Below are 13,630 nucleotides of genomic sequence, written 5' to 3' on the forward strand. Positions count from 1 at the left end.
ACTCTCCTGGGCTGCGACAGCTGGCGCCCTTCTGCCACGCTTGGCGCCCCAGGCCGACTAGGAAATTTGGTCGGGCGCTCTCACGTGCTGCGGCGGCCGGCGACCCTCCCCGCATTCGGACCCCCGGGCCGGCTGGCACTCTTCCAAGACGCTTCGGCTGCCACACCTCCCCTACGGTGAGAGTTTTCCAGAGTTAAAGGACCCACAGCAACTTTTACTGGTGGATTCCATAGACAAACGTGTGCCACGAGCGCCACCTACTGGGCAGGATAAGAAAAAAAGAACCCAGAGATTTCACAGAAAAATCTTCCAACCTGTGGGGTCCAACACTCAGGGAAATCTGACTAAATGCCCAGACGCCAGCAGAGGATAACGGATCACGCTCAGAAAATTGAAAATATGGCCCAGTCAAAGGACCAAACCAATAGTTCAAATGAGATACAGGAGCTGAAACAACTAATGCTGAATATACGAACAGAAATGGAAAACCTCTTCAAAAACGAAATCGATAAATTGAGGGAGGACATGAAGAAGACATGGGCTGAACATAAAGAAGAAATAGAAAAACTGAAAAAACAAATTACAGAGCTTATGGAAGTGAAGGATAAAGTATAAAAGATGGAAAAAACAATGGATACCTACAATGATAGATTTAAAAAGAAAGAAGGTAGAATTAGTGATTTGGAGGATACAACATCTGAATTCCAAAAAGAAACAGAAACTATCCGGAAAAGAATGGAAAAATTCGAACAGGGTATCAGGGAACTCAAGGACAATATGAACCGCACAAATATACGTGTTGTGGGTGTCCCAGAAGGAGAAGAGAAGGGAAAAGGAGAAGGAAAACTAATGGAAGAAATTATCACTGAAAATTTCCCAACTCTTATGAAAGACCTAAAATTACAGATCCAAGAAGTGCAGCGCACCCCAAAGAGATTAGACCCAAATAGGCATTCCCCAAGACACTTACTAGTTAGAATGTCAGAGGTCAAAGAGAAAGAGAGGATCTTGAAAGCAGCAAGAGAGAAGCAATCCATCACATACAAGGGAAACCCAATAAGACTATGTGTAGATTTCTCAGCAGAAACCATGGAAGCTAGAAGACAGTGGGATGATATATTTAAATTACTAAAAGAGAAAAACTGCCAGCCAAGACTTCTATATCCAGCAAAATTGTCCTTCAAAAATGAGGGAGAAATCGAAACATTCTCAGACAAAAAGTCACTGAGAGAATTTGTGACCAAGAGACCAGCTCTGCAAGAAATACTAAAGGGAGCACTAGAGTCAGATACAAAAAGACAGAAGAGAGAGATATGGAGAAGAGTGTAGAAAGAAGGAAAGTCAGATATGATATATATATAATACAAAAGACAAAATGGTAGAGGAAAATATTATCCAAACAGTAATAACTCTAAATGTTAATGGACTGAATTCCCCAATCAAAAGACATAGACTGGCAGAATGGATTAAAAAACAGGATCCTTCTATATGCTGTCTACAGGAAACACATCTTAGACCCAAAGATAAATATAGGTTGAAAGTGAGAGGTTGGGAAAAGATATTTCATGCAAATAACAACCAGAAAAGAGCAGGAGTGGCTATACTAATATCCAACAAATTAGACTTCAAATGTAAAACAGTTAAAAGAGACAAAGAAGGACACTATCTAGTAATAAAAGGAACAATTAAACAAGAAGACATAACAATCATAAATATTTATGCACCGAACCAGAATGCCCCAAAATACGTGAGGAATACACTGCAAACACTGAAAAGGGAAATAGACACATATACCATAATAGTTGGAGACTTCAATTCACCACTCTCATCAATGGACAGAACATCTAGACAGAGGATCAATAAAGAAATAGAGAATCTGAATATTACTATAAATGAGCTAGACTTAACAGACATTTATAGGACATTACATCCCACAACAGCAGGATACACCTTTTTCTCAAGTGCTCATGGATCATTCTCAAAGATAGACCATATGCTGGGTCACAAAGCAAGCCTTAACAAATTTAAAAAGATTGAAATCATACACAACACTTTCTCGGATCATAAAGGAATGAAGTTGGAAATCAATAATAGGCAGAGTGCCAGAAAATTCACAAATATGTGGAGGCTCAACAACACACTCTTAAACAACAAGTGGGTCAAAGAAGAAATTGCAAGAGAAATTAGTAAATACCTAGAGGCGAATGAAAATGAAAACACAACATATCAAAACTTATGGGACGCAGCAAAGGCAGTGCTAAGAGGGAAATTTATTGCCCTAAATGCCTTTATCACAAAAGAAGAAAAGGCAAAAATTCAGGAATTAACTATCCACTTGGAAGAACTGGAGAAAGAACAGCAAACTAATCCCAAAGCAAGCAAAAGGAAAGAAATAACAAAGATTAGAGCAGAAATAAATGAAATTGAAAACATGAAAACAATAGAGAAAATCAATAAGACATGAAGTTGGTTCTATGAGAAAATCAATAAGATTGATGGGCCCTTAGCAAGATTGACAAAAAGAAGAAGAGAGAGGATGCAAATAAATAAGATCAGAAATGGAAGAGGAGACATAACTACTGACCTCACAGAAATAAAGGAGGTAATAACAGGATACTATGAACAACTTTACGCTAATAAATACAACAATTTAGATGAAATGCACGGGTTCCTGGAAAGACATGAACAACCAACTTTGACTCAAGAAGAAACAGATGACCTCAACAAACCAATCACAAGTAAAGAGATTGAATTAGTCATTCAAAAGCTCCCTAAAAAGAAAAGTCCAGGACCAGATGGCTTCACATGTGAATTCTATCAAACATTCCAGAAGGAATTAGTACCAACCCTCCTCAAACTCTTCAAAATAATCGAAGTGCAGGGAAAACTACCTAATTCATTCTATGAAGCCAACATCACCCTCATACCAAAACCAGGCAAAGATATTAAAAAAAAGAAAACTACAGACCAATCTCTCTAATGAATATAGATGCAAAAATCCTCAATAAAATTCTAGCAAATCGTATCCAACAACACATTAAAAGAATTAAACATCATGACCAAGTAGGATTCATCCCAGGTATGCAAGGGTGGTTCAACATAAAAAAATCAATTAATGTAATACACCACATCAACAAATCTAAGCAGAAAAATCACATGATCATCTCAATTGATGCAGAGAAGGCATTTGACAAGATTCAACATCCTTTCCTGTTGAAAATACTTCAAAAGATAGGAATACAAGGGAACTTCCTTAAAATGATAGAAGGAATATATGAAAAACCCACAGCTAATATCATCCTCAATGGGGAAAAATTGAAAACTTTCCCCCTAAGATCAGGAACAAGACAAGGATGTCCACTATCACCACTATTATTCAACATTGTGCTAGAAGTTCTAGCCAAAGCAATTAGACAAGAAAAAGAAATACACGGCATCAGAATTGGAAAGGAAGAAGTAAAACTATCACTGTTTGCAGATGATATGATACTATACGTCGACAATCCGGAAAAATCCACAACAAAACTACTAGAGCTAATAAATGAGTACAGCAAAGTAGCAGGCTACAAGATCAACATTAAAAAATCTGTAGCTTTTCTATACACTAGTAATGAACAAGCTGAGGGGGAAATCAAGAAACGAATCCCATTTACAATCGCAACTAAAAGAATAAAATACCTAGGAATAAATTTAACCAAAGAGACAAAAAACCTATATAAAGAAAACTACAAAAAACTGCTAAAAGAAATCACAGAAGACCTAAATAGATGGAAGGGCATACCGTGTTCATGGATTGGAAGACTAAATATAATTAAGATGTCAATCCTACCTAAACTGATCTACAGATTCAATGCAATACCAATCAAAATCCCAACAACTTATTTTTCAGAAATAGAAAAACCAATAAGCAAATTTATCTGGAAGGGCAGGGTGCCCCGAATTGCTAAAAACATCTTGAGGAAAAAAAAACGAAGCTGGAGGTCTCGCGATGCCCGACTTTAAGGCATATTATAAAGCCACAGTGGTCAAAACAGCATGGTATTGGCATAAAGATAGATATATCGACCAATGGAATCGAATAGAGTGCTCAGATATAGACCCTCTCATCTATGGACTTTTGATCTTTGATAAGGCAGTCAAGCCAACTCACCTGGGACAGAACAGTCTATTCAATAAATGGTGCCTAGAGAACTGGATATCCATATGTAAAAGAATGAAAGAAGACCCGCATCTCACACCTTATACAAAAGTTAACTCAAAATGGATCAAAGATCTAAACATTAGGTCTAAGACCATAAAACAGTTAGAGGAAAATGTAGGGAGATATCTTATGAATCTTACAACTGGAGGCGGTTTTATGGGCCTTAAACCTAAAGCAAGAGCACTGAAGAAAGAAAGAAAGAAATGGGATCTCCTCAAAATTAAACACTTTTGTGCATCAAAGAACTTCATCAAGAAAGTAGAAAGACAGCCTACACAATGGGAGATAATATTTGGAAATGACATATCAGATAAAGGTCTAGTATCCAGAATATATAAAGAGATTGTTCAACTCAACAACAAAAAGACAGCCAACCCAATTACAAAATGGGAAAAAGACTTGAACAGACACCTACCAGAAGAGGAAATACGGATGGCCAAGAGGCACATGAAGAAATGCTCAATGTCCCTGGCCATTAAAGAAATGCAAATCAAAACCACAATGAGATATCATCTCACACCCACCAGAATGGCCATTATCAACAAAACAGAAAATGACAAGTGCTGGAGAGGATGCGGAGAAAGAGGCACACTTATCCACTGTTGGTGGGAATGTCAAATGGTGCAACCACTGTGGAAGGCAGTTTGGCGGTTCCTCAAAAAGCTGAATATAGAATTGCCATACGACCCAGCAATACCATTGCTAGGTATCTACTCAAAGGACTTAAAGGCAAAGACACAAACGGACATTTGCACACCAATGTTTATAGCAGCGTTGTTTACAGTTGCAAAGAGATGGAAGCAGCCAAAATGTCCATCAACAGAAGAATGGCTAAATAAACTGTGGTATATACGTACGATGGAATATTATGCAGCTTTAAGACAAGATAAACTTAGGAGGCATGTAATAACATGGATGGACCTAGAGAATATTATGCTGAGTGAGTCCAGCCAAAAACTAAAGGACAAATACTGTATGGTCCCACTGATGTGAATGGACATTCGAGAATAAACTTGAAATATGTCATTGGTAACAGAGTCCAGCAGGAGTTAGAAACAGGGTAAGACAATGGGTAATTGAAGCTGAAGGGATACAGACTGTGCAACAGGACTAGATACAAAAACTCAAAAATGGACAGCACAATAATACCTAATTGTAAAGTAATCATGTTAAAACACTGAATGAAGCTACATCTGAGCTACAGGGTTTTTTTGTTGTTGTTTTTTACTATCATTACTACTTTTATTTCTTTTCTCTATATTAACATTTTATATCTTTTTCTGTTGTGTTGCTAGTTCCCCTAAACCGATGCAAATGTACTAAGAAACGATGATCATGCATCTATGTGATGATGTTAAGAATTACTGAGTGCATATGTAGAACGGTATGATTTCTAAATGTTGTGTTAATTTCTTTTTTTATTTTTATTTTTATTTTCTTTTTTTCTTTCTTTCCGTTAATAAAAAAATAAAAAAAAAGTGCTAATGATATGGGGACCTAGTCTCTTCAAGGATAGAAGCCCCTACCTTCTAAGAGATTAGACCCCTACTTGTTTTCACGTAATAGTCCTGAAGATTTAAGAAAAGGCAATTCCTATATGTTTAAGACCAGAGGTCTTGGGTCTATTTTTCTTCCAGATAGTTACAATGATCTTACAATGAAGCCAAAGTTGCCTGGGAGGGCTGTCCTGAAATTTTTTTAAAGCAGGGGGGAAAAATCCCACGATCGTACAAGATTTTATGAAGTGAATGGAGAAACTCAATAGGTACGATTGTTTGTTTCAAGATGTAGAAATTTGCCTAACCAAATGAAGCACATATTTCCACGCCTCACACCCTTCCTAAATCTCTACCCTGCTACCAAGAACTCAGCTAAAGGAATAAAGCCCACATAAGGAAGTGATATGACACAAGGACATCTACATAAATTCTGGTATACCATCCCCATATACCAGCCACTTTTGTTTAGAAGTGTAATTTGATTGTCCTCACCCTCTTTTCCAATGGTCTTTTTTTTTGAGGAGGAGGGAAAGGTATTCAGTTACCCCATTATCCAAGAAAAGTTACAGCCAAACATCCCTTCCCATATAGCTATAACACAGATTTTAGGAAAACTGTCTTTTCAGAAAGTTATCTACCAACTCTTCCATTTCTTTTCTACTCTGTGAGGATGACTTCCTTCATCATTTCAGTTATTATTCCTCATCTGGTCTTTAAGTGCATTGTGAGGTGTTTTGTTTTATATTTTGTTTTAGGGTAAAAATCATTATACCCAAACTATAAAGAAGGGAATATAAGGGTGAGAAAAGTGCTTGCAGTCACAATTCTAAAGACAAAGATTGCTTCATCTTCCACAAGTCTAATGAAGAGAGCCTTTTAACATAAGCAAACATGTGGGAGCAGACCCTGAAGCTTCCAAATCTGAGACCCTATATCTTTAGCATGAGAGCTCATTCCCTCAAAAGGGGAAAAGAAACTACAATCACCACCGTAATTCACAATTAGTTCAATGAAAGAGTTTTTGTGAAATCAGAGTGATGAAAATAAAACCCAAATTTTAGGAGAATGGATTTTGGAACCAGAAAAGTGGGATGCTACTGTGGTTTACAAAAACCAAACATGTTGAACAACTTATTTAATAGATAAGGGGAAGATTTTGGAAAAATTGTAAGGAGCTTGATAGAGAAGGCCTAAAATTCTTTCAAGAGACTGTTGGTACATTTGCATCGATTTAGAAGAAGAAATAGCAAAACAACAGAAAAAGATATAGAATGTTAATATAGAGAAAAAAATAAAAATAATAATAATAGTACAAAAAAAAAGACAAACAGACAGACAAAAAAAAAAAGAGACTGTTGGTAGAAATGTGGATTCTAAAGATACCTCTGATAAGGACTTAGAAATGATGCATGTGTTATTGCAAACTGTAAAGAAGGTGACGCTTCTTTTAAAATGGCAGAATATCTGGAAAATTTAACCTCTGGTTTTGAATGGAAGGCAGAGTTATTTTTTTGCTAGAAATTTTTTTTTTAAACATCAACGTATATAATCAGTAATTCACAATATCATCACTTAGTTGCATATTCATCATTTCTTAGAACATTTGCATTAATTCAGGAAAAGAAATAAAAAGACAATAGAAAAAGAAATAAAACGAACACAGGAAAGAAAAAAAAAAGATTATACCTACCATACCCCTTACCCCTCGCTTTCATTGATCACTAGCATTTCAAACTGATTTATTTTAGCATTTGTTCTCCCATAATTTATTTTTATTCCATATGTTCCTCTCATCTGTTAACAAGGTAGATAAAAGGGACATCAGACACAAGGTTTTCACATTCACACAGTCACATTGTGAAAGCTATCTCATTATACAATCATCGTCAAGAAACATGGCTACTGTTACACAGTTCTACATTTTCAGGCAGTTCCCTCCAGCCTCTCCATTACATCTTGGATAACAGGGTGATATCTACTTAATGCATAAGAATAACCTCCAGGATAACCTCTCGACTCTGTTTGGAATCTCTCAGCCATTGCCACTTTGTCTCATTTCACTCTTCCCCCCTTTTGGTCGAGAAGGTTTTCTCAATCCCTTGGTGCTGAGTCTCAGCTCATTCTAGGATTTCTGTCCCACGCTGCCAGGAAGATCCACACCCCCTGGGAGTCATGTCCCACATAGACGGGGAGAGTGGTGAGTCTGCTTGCTGTGTTGGCTGGAGAGAGAGGTCACATCTGAATTGCAAAAGAGGTTCTCTTGGGAGTGACTCTTAGGCCTAATTTTAAGTAGGCCTGACCTATCCCCTGTGGGGTTAAGTTTCATATGAACAAACCCCAAGACTGGGGACACAGCCTATAGCTTTGGTTGTCCACACTGCTTGTGAGAATATCAAGAATTCAACTTGGGGAAGTTGAATTTCTCCCCGTTTTCGCCATTCCCTGAAGGGGGCTTTGCAAATACTTTTCCACTCGCTGATCGAATCACTCTGGGATTCATCGGGGCATTACTCTGGACAAACCAACAAAATCTCATGTCCTACCTCAGATTCCAAGTACTTATGGTGTTCAATCAAACTATCTACATAAGTTATATTAGGAAATGCACTAATCAAAATATAAATTTTGTACCAAATAAACATTTTTTTGCTTTAGTCTCGCACATAAGGTGACATTTTAAAATATTAATTACCATCTATTTTCAGCACTCTGCAATAATGACATTCCTTTGTTCTGGAAGGCAGATTTTAAAAGCCATGGACTTGGATATTTAGCAGAAGAGATTTCCAAATTAAATGTGAAAAGTGCAGCCTGGTTTCTCCTTGCAGTTTATCGTAAAATGTGACAGGAAAGAGAGTTGCTGAGAACTGAACTCCTGGGTACAAAGAAACTAGTAATTGATGGTCTGGAAAATTCTGGGCTTCTAGAAAGTGAGACTCCAGAGAATAGTATACCACATGAAGACTTAACTAAACATTGAAGCAATCGGCCATTTCATAAAAAAGAGCTAGGATTGGAGATTGAGTTATCCTCTGTGAGGAATTATGGATAAGTCCTATTGTGTGGTGGGTATAATCCCAGCATACTGCACAGAAAACCAACAAGAATATTGCAGGATCTGTATAAATGGTACCACTGCCTATGTGGACTAAAAGAAATGGAAAAGGGACAAATTGAAGGAAAAATAACTTCATAGGCAGAACCATGTAAGCTAAGGTCTGAAGCCAAGAAACCTCGTTCCAGGAGAATGGACCAACCCTAGCACTTTGAAGGGGGTGAGTTTGCCCCGAAAGTAGAAGGTGGGCCTTCCATCTCCACATTCTGGAAGAGTTGTGTCCAAGGTCTTGGAGAGGGGGAACACATTCCTTCATGATTGGGGAGAGCCTGGATGCCACCCCACTGTTCTGGAGGGGTTGGGCTTGTGCTCCAGAGTTGGTAGAGAGCCTGGGTGCTGCCCAAATGAATGGAGAGGGTAGAGCCAAGAAAAAGGTGGTCTCCCCAATGTTCCCAGGTTTGTACAGAGAGCTGGGCTGCTGCATAGTTCCTTGGAAAGGGTGGGACTTCCGCTTTCAAAAGCCCTGAGGATAAAGGACTCTCAGACTTTGAAATCTAATGAAATTTCCTTGCAGGTTTTCATAACTATTTGGGTCTGGTGGTCCCTGTGTTCCTTCAAATTTTTCCCTATAGAAATGGAAATATGTATTCTATGACTTTCACTCTTTTTTTTTCTCTCTATTATTGTTTTATTTCTTTCTCTGTTGTCTTTTTATTTCTTTTTCTAAATTGATATTGGGAATTACTGACTTTCACTCTTTTGCATGTTGGCAGCAGATAACTTATTCTGAGTTTTACAGGTTCACCACCAAAGGAGAATTTTGCCTCAGGACAGACCATGCCTGTAGGTGACTTTGAAAAGATTTGGTACTGTTTCTGACTTTTTATTGTATTGTTACTGGAACGTTTTAAGGCTTTGTGATTTGTAATGGAGTAAATGCATTTGGTATATGGAAAGAACATGTCTTTCTGGGGTCCAAAGGGTGGAATGTACCAGTTTGAAGCTATTATATACCCCAGAAAAGCCATGTCCTTTAATCTTCATTCAGTATTGCTGGGTGGTATCTTTTTTATTGTTTCCATGGAGATGTGACCCACCCTAGGTGGTAATTTTTGATTAAGTGGTTTCCATGGAAATGTGTCTCCACCCATTCAAGGTAAAATTGCTTACTGAAGCCCTTTAAGAAGGAACCATTTAAGAAAAAGCTCAGAGCCATCAGAGCCAGTACAGCCCACACAACCAGAGACTTTTTAAGATTCTGAAGGAAAATGACCCCAGGGGGAAGCCTTATGAAATGAGGAGAGAAAGCTAGCAGATGTCACCATGTACCTGTCCAGCTGAGAGAAACTTTGAATTTCATCAGCACTTTCTTTGGAGTCGAGATATCTTTCTGTGGATGCCTTAATTTGGAGATTTTCATGGACTTAGAACTGTTAACTTGCAACTTAATAAATTTCCTTTTAAAAGCCTGCCCATTTCTGGTATATTGCATTCTGGTAGCTTACAAACAAACCCCCCTCATTAAACTCAGATTCCAGGAATTACAATAACACCCTTTAGGTGGCAGTAACGAGTGAAATATAAATGGGCAATGCATACCAAAAAATAATTTTATCACCACTAGGTATTATCCCTGAATAAGATAATGTGATCATGGGGGACAGGAAGACAACTTGCTGTCCTTGGGAAGAGATAGCCTTTTGGCTAGTTGGACTGGCAGCTGAGCTTTATTGTTCAAGAAGCTCTTGGTCCAAAACTTTTTCTCACTGTGCTGGTGCTGATGTCTGAAATTACACTAATGCAGTTTTGTTCTTTGAAATTATCAGCACATATTAAAAGAAGAATATCCTTGGAGTCTTAACATTCAAGATAAGTAATAACACATTAGTGCAAAGAAATTTACCAGGCTTTTTCCAGCATGACATCAGCTGAAAATAGGCTTTAGAGAAGAGGGTAGTTTTCCGGGTCAAGATGGCGGCTTAACAATGTGCGCATTTTAGTTCATCCTCCAGAACAACTACTAAACCCAGAAACAGTACAGAACAGCTCCTGGGGCCACAACAGTGACCGGACACACAGCGTACCCCAGTCTGGACCAGCTGGACTGGCTGCGAGCCCCCCCAGAACCGTAAGTTCCCAAAGCTGTGGCGGCAGGCGCCCCTCCCTCACAGGCTGCTTCCCAGAGGGGAAAGGAAAGAGACTTCACCAGCAGCAGGGACTGAGCACAATCAAATGCCAATTGTGGAATTAATTAACAAATTCTACTACTAAAAATAGGCCCCCAGCTTAGGTGAACCTAGTCAAAGTGGAGATTGCTCATTTTGGCCCCGGTGCTAAGGGGGCAGGGCTGACTGAAAAAGGGAAAAAAAAAAAAAAAAAAAGGAAACAGAGGTTTTTGTGGAAGTGTTTGTACAAAGGCTTGACTGCCTTTGGATATAGTGGCAGAACTTCTCAGGCTGCAACTGCCCAAGGCATAGGCAGAAGCGAGCTCGTTTGGGGGCTTGTTTGGAGCCTATGCCTTCCCCAGGGGAGGGGTGAAGCCCAACTCAGGTGGAATCCCTCCCTTAAGGAATTCAGACACCAGGGCTTGGTAATTTGAAGCCATTAAAACCAGCCTATAACCTTTCCTCCACCACGCCCCCAACAGGGAGAGTCTGCCAAAGTTAAAGGTACTGCATCATCTTAGGCTGGTAGGACCTGCAGGCAGATAAGTGCCACCTACTGGGCAGGATAAGAAAAACAGAGTACAGAGATTTCACAGGAAAGTCTTTCAACCTGCTGGGTCTCACCCTCAGGGAAAACCGACACAGGTGACTCTTTCCTCCTAACAGGTGGCCAGTTTGGTCTGGGAAAATCTGGCTGGGGTGTATAATATCTAAATAGACTCTCCTAAAGGTAGGGGGAAAAGGCACCATATAAGCAGGGCAAGAAACAAGAAAACAAGAACTGAAAAATTCTCCTCTGTTAGACAAAAGTTAAGCTAGAGGTCCAGATAAAGCTGAACTGAATGTCAAAGAACAGATAGACAACAAATTCATCCAGCAAGAAAACCCTAGGTAAAAGAAGTGAAAACAATCTCCAGAATAAACTAATTAAGGTAATTAAATGCCTAAGACGCCAGCAAAAAATAACAAATCACACTAGAAATATTGACGATATGGCCCAGTCAAAAGAACAAACCAACAATTCAAATGACATACAGGAGCTGAAACAATTAATTCAGAATATACAAACAGACATGGAAAATCTCATCAAAAACCAAATCAATGAATTGAGGGAGGATATAAAGAAGGCAAGGAATGAACAAAAAGAAGAAATTGAAAGTCTGAAAAAACAAATCACAGAACTTATGGGAATGAAAGGCAAGGTAGAAGCGATGAGAAAAAACAATGGAAACCTATTCTCGGGGAATGGTGATGCGTAGATATCTCAGCAGAAACCATGGAGGCAAGAAGACAGTGGGATAATATATTTAAATTATTAAAAGAGAAAAACTGCCAATCAGGAGTTCTATATCCAGCAAAATTATCCTTCAAAAATGAGGGAGAAATTAAAACATTTTCAGACAAAAAATCACTGAGAGAATTTGTGACCAAGAGACCAGCTCTGCAAGAAATACTAAAGGGAGCACTAGAGACAGTTAGGTAAAGACAGAAGAGAGAGGTGTGGAGAAGAGTGTAGAAAGGAAGACTATGAGTAAATGTAAAAAGAAGGAAAATTAGATATGACATATAAAATCCAGAAGGCAAAATAGTAGAAGAAAGTACTACCCAGGCAGTAATTACACTGTATGTTAACAGATTAAACTCCCCAATCAAAAGAGATAGTCTGGCAGAATGGATTTAAACACAGGACCCATCTATATGCTGTCTCTCAGGACATGAGGGCAAGGACACAAACCGACATTTGCACATCAATGTTTATAGCAGCATTATTTACAATTACCAAGAGATGGAAGCAGCCAAAATGTCCATCAACAGACAGTTGGCTAAACAAACTGTGGCATATACATAAGATGGTATATTATGCCGCTGTAAGACAGAATAAAGTTATGAAGTATGTAACAACATGAATGGACCTTAAGGACATTATGCTGAGTGTGATTAGCCAGAAACAAAAGGACAAATACTGTATGGTCTCACTGATATGAACTGACATTAGCGAATAAACTTGGAGAATTTCATTGGTAACAAAGACCATCAGGAGATAGAAATAGGGTAAGATATTGGGTGATTGTAGCTGAAGGGATACAGATTGTGCAACAGGACTGAATATAAAAACTCAGAAATGGATAGCACAATATTACCTAACTGTAATACAATTATGTTAAAACACTGAATGAAGCTACATGTGAGAATGATAGAGGGAGGAGGCCTGGGGCATAAATGAAATCACAAAGAAAGATAGACAATAAAGATTGAGATGGTATAATCTAGGAATGTCTAGAGTGTATAATGATAGTGACTAAACGTACAAATTTTAAAAATGTTTTTGCATGAGGAAGAACAAAAGAATGTCATTACTGCAGGTTGCTGAAAACAGATGGTAATTAATTTTTTTAAATTTCAACTTATGTGTGAGACTAAAGCAAAAAAATGTTTATTTGGTATAAATTTATATTTTGACTAGTGCATCTCCTAATATAACTTATGTAGACAGTTGGTTGAACACCTTAAGTACTTGGAATCTCAGGTAGGACATGAGATTTTGTTGGTTTGTCCAGGTGATGTCCTGATGAATCCCAGAGTGATTTGATCAGTGAGTGGAAAAGTATTTGCAAAGCCCCCTTCGGGGAATGATGAGAACAAGAGAAACCTCAACTTCCCCAAGTTGAATTCTTGATATTCTCACAAGCAGTCTGGACAACCAAAGCTA

Source organism: Tamandua tetradactyla, chromosome 7 (assembly GCF_023851605.1).
Source record: "Tamandua tetradactyla isolate mTamTet1 chromosome 7, mTamTet1.pri, whole genome shotgun sequence".
In the NCBI taxonomy this organism is placed as follows: domain Eukaryota; kingdom Metazoa; phylum Chordata; class Mammalia; order Pilosa; family Myrmecophagidae; genus Tamandua; species Tamandua tetradactyla.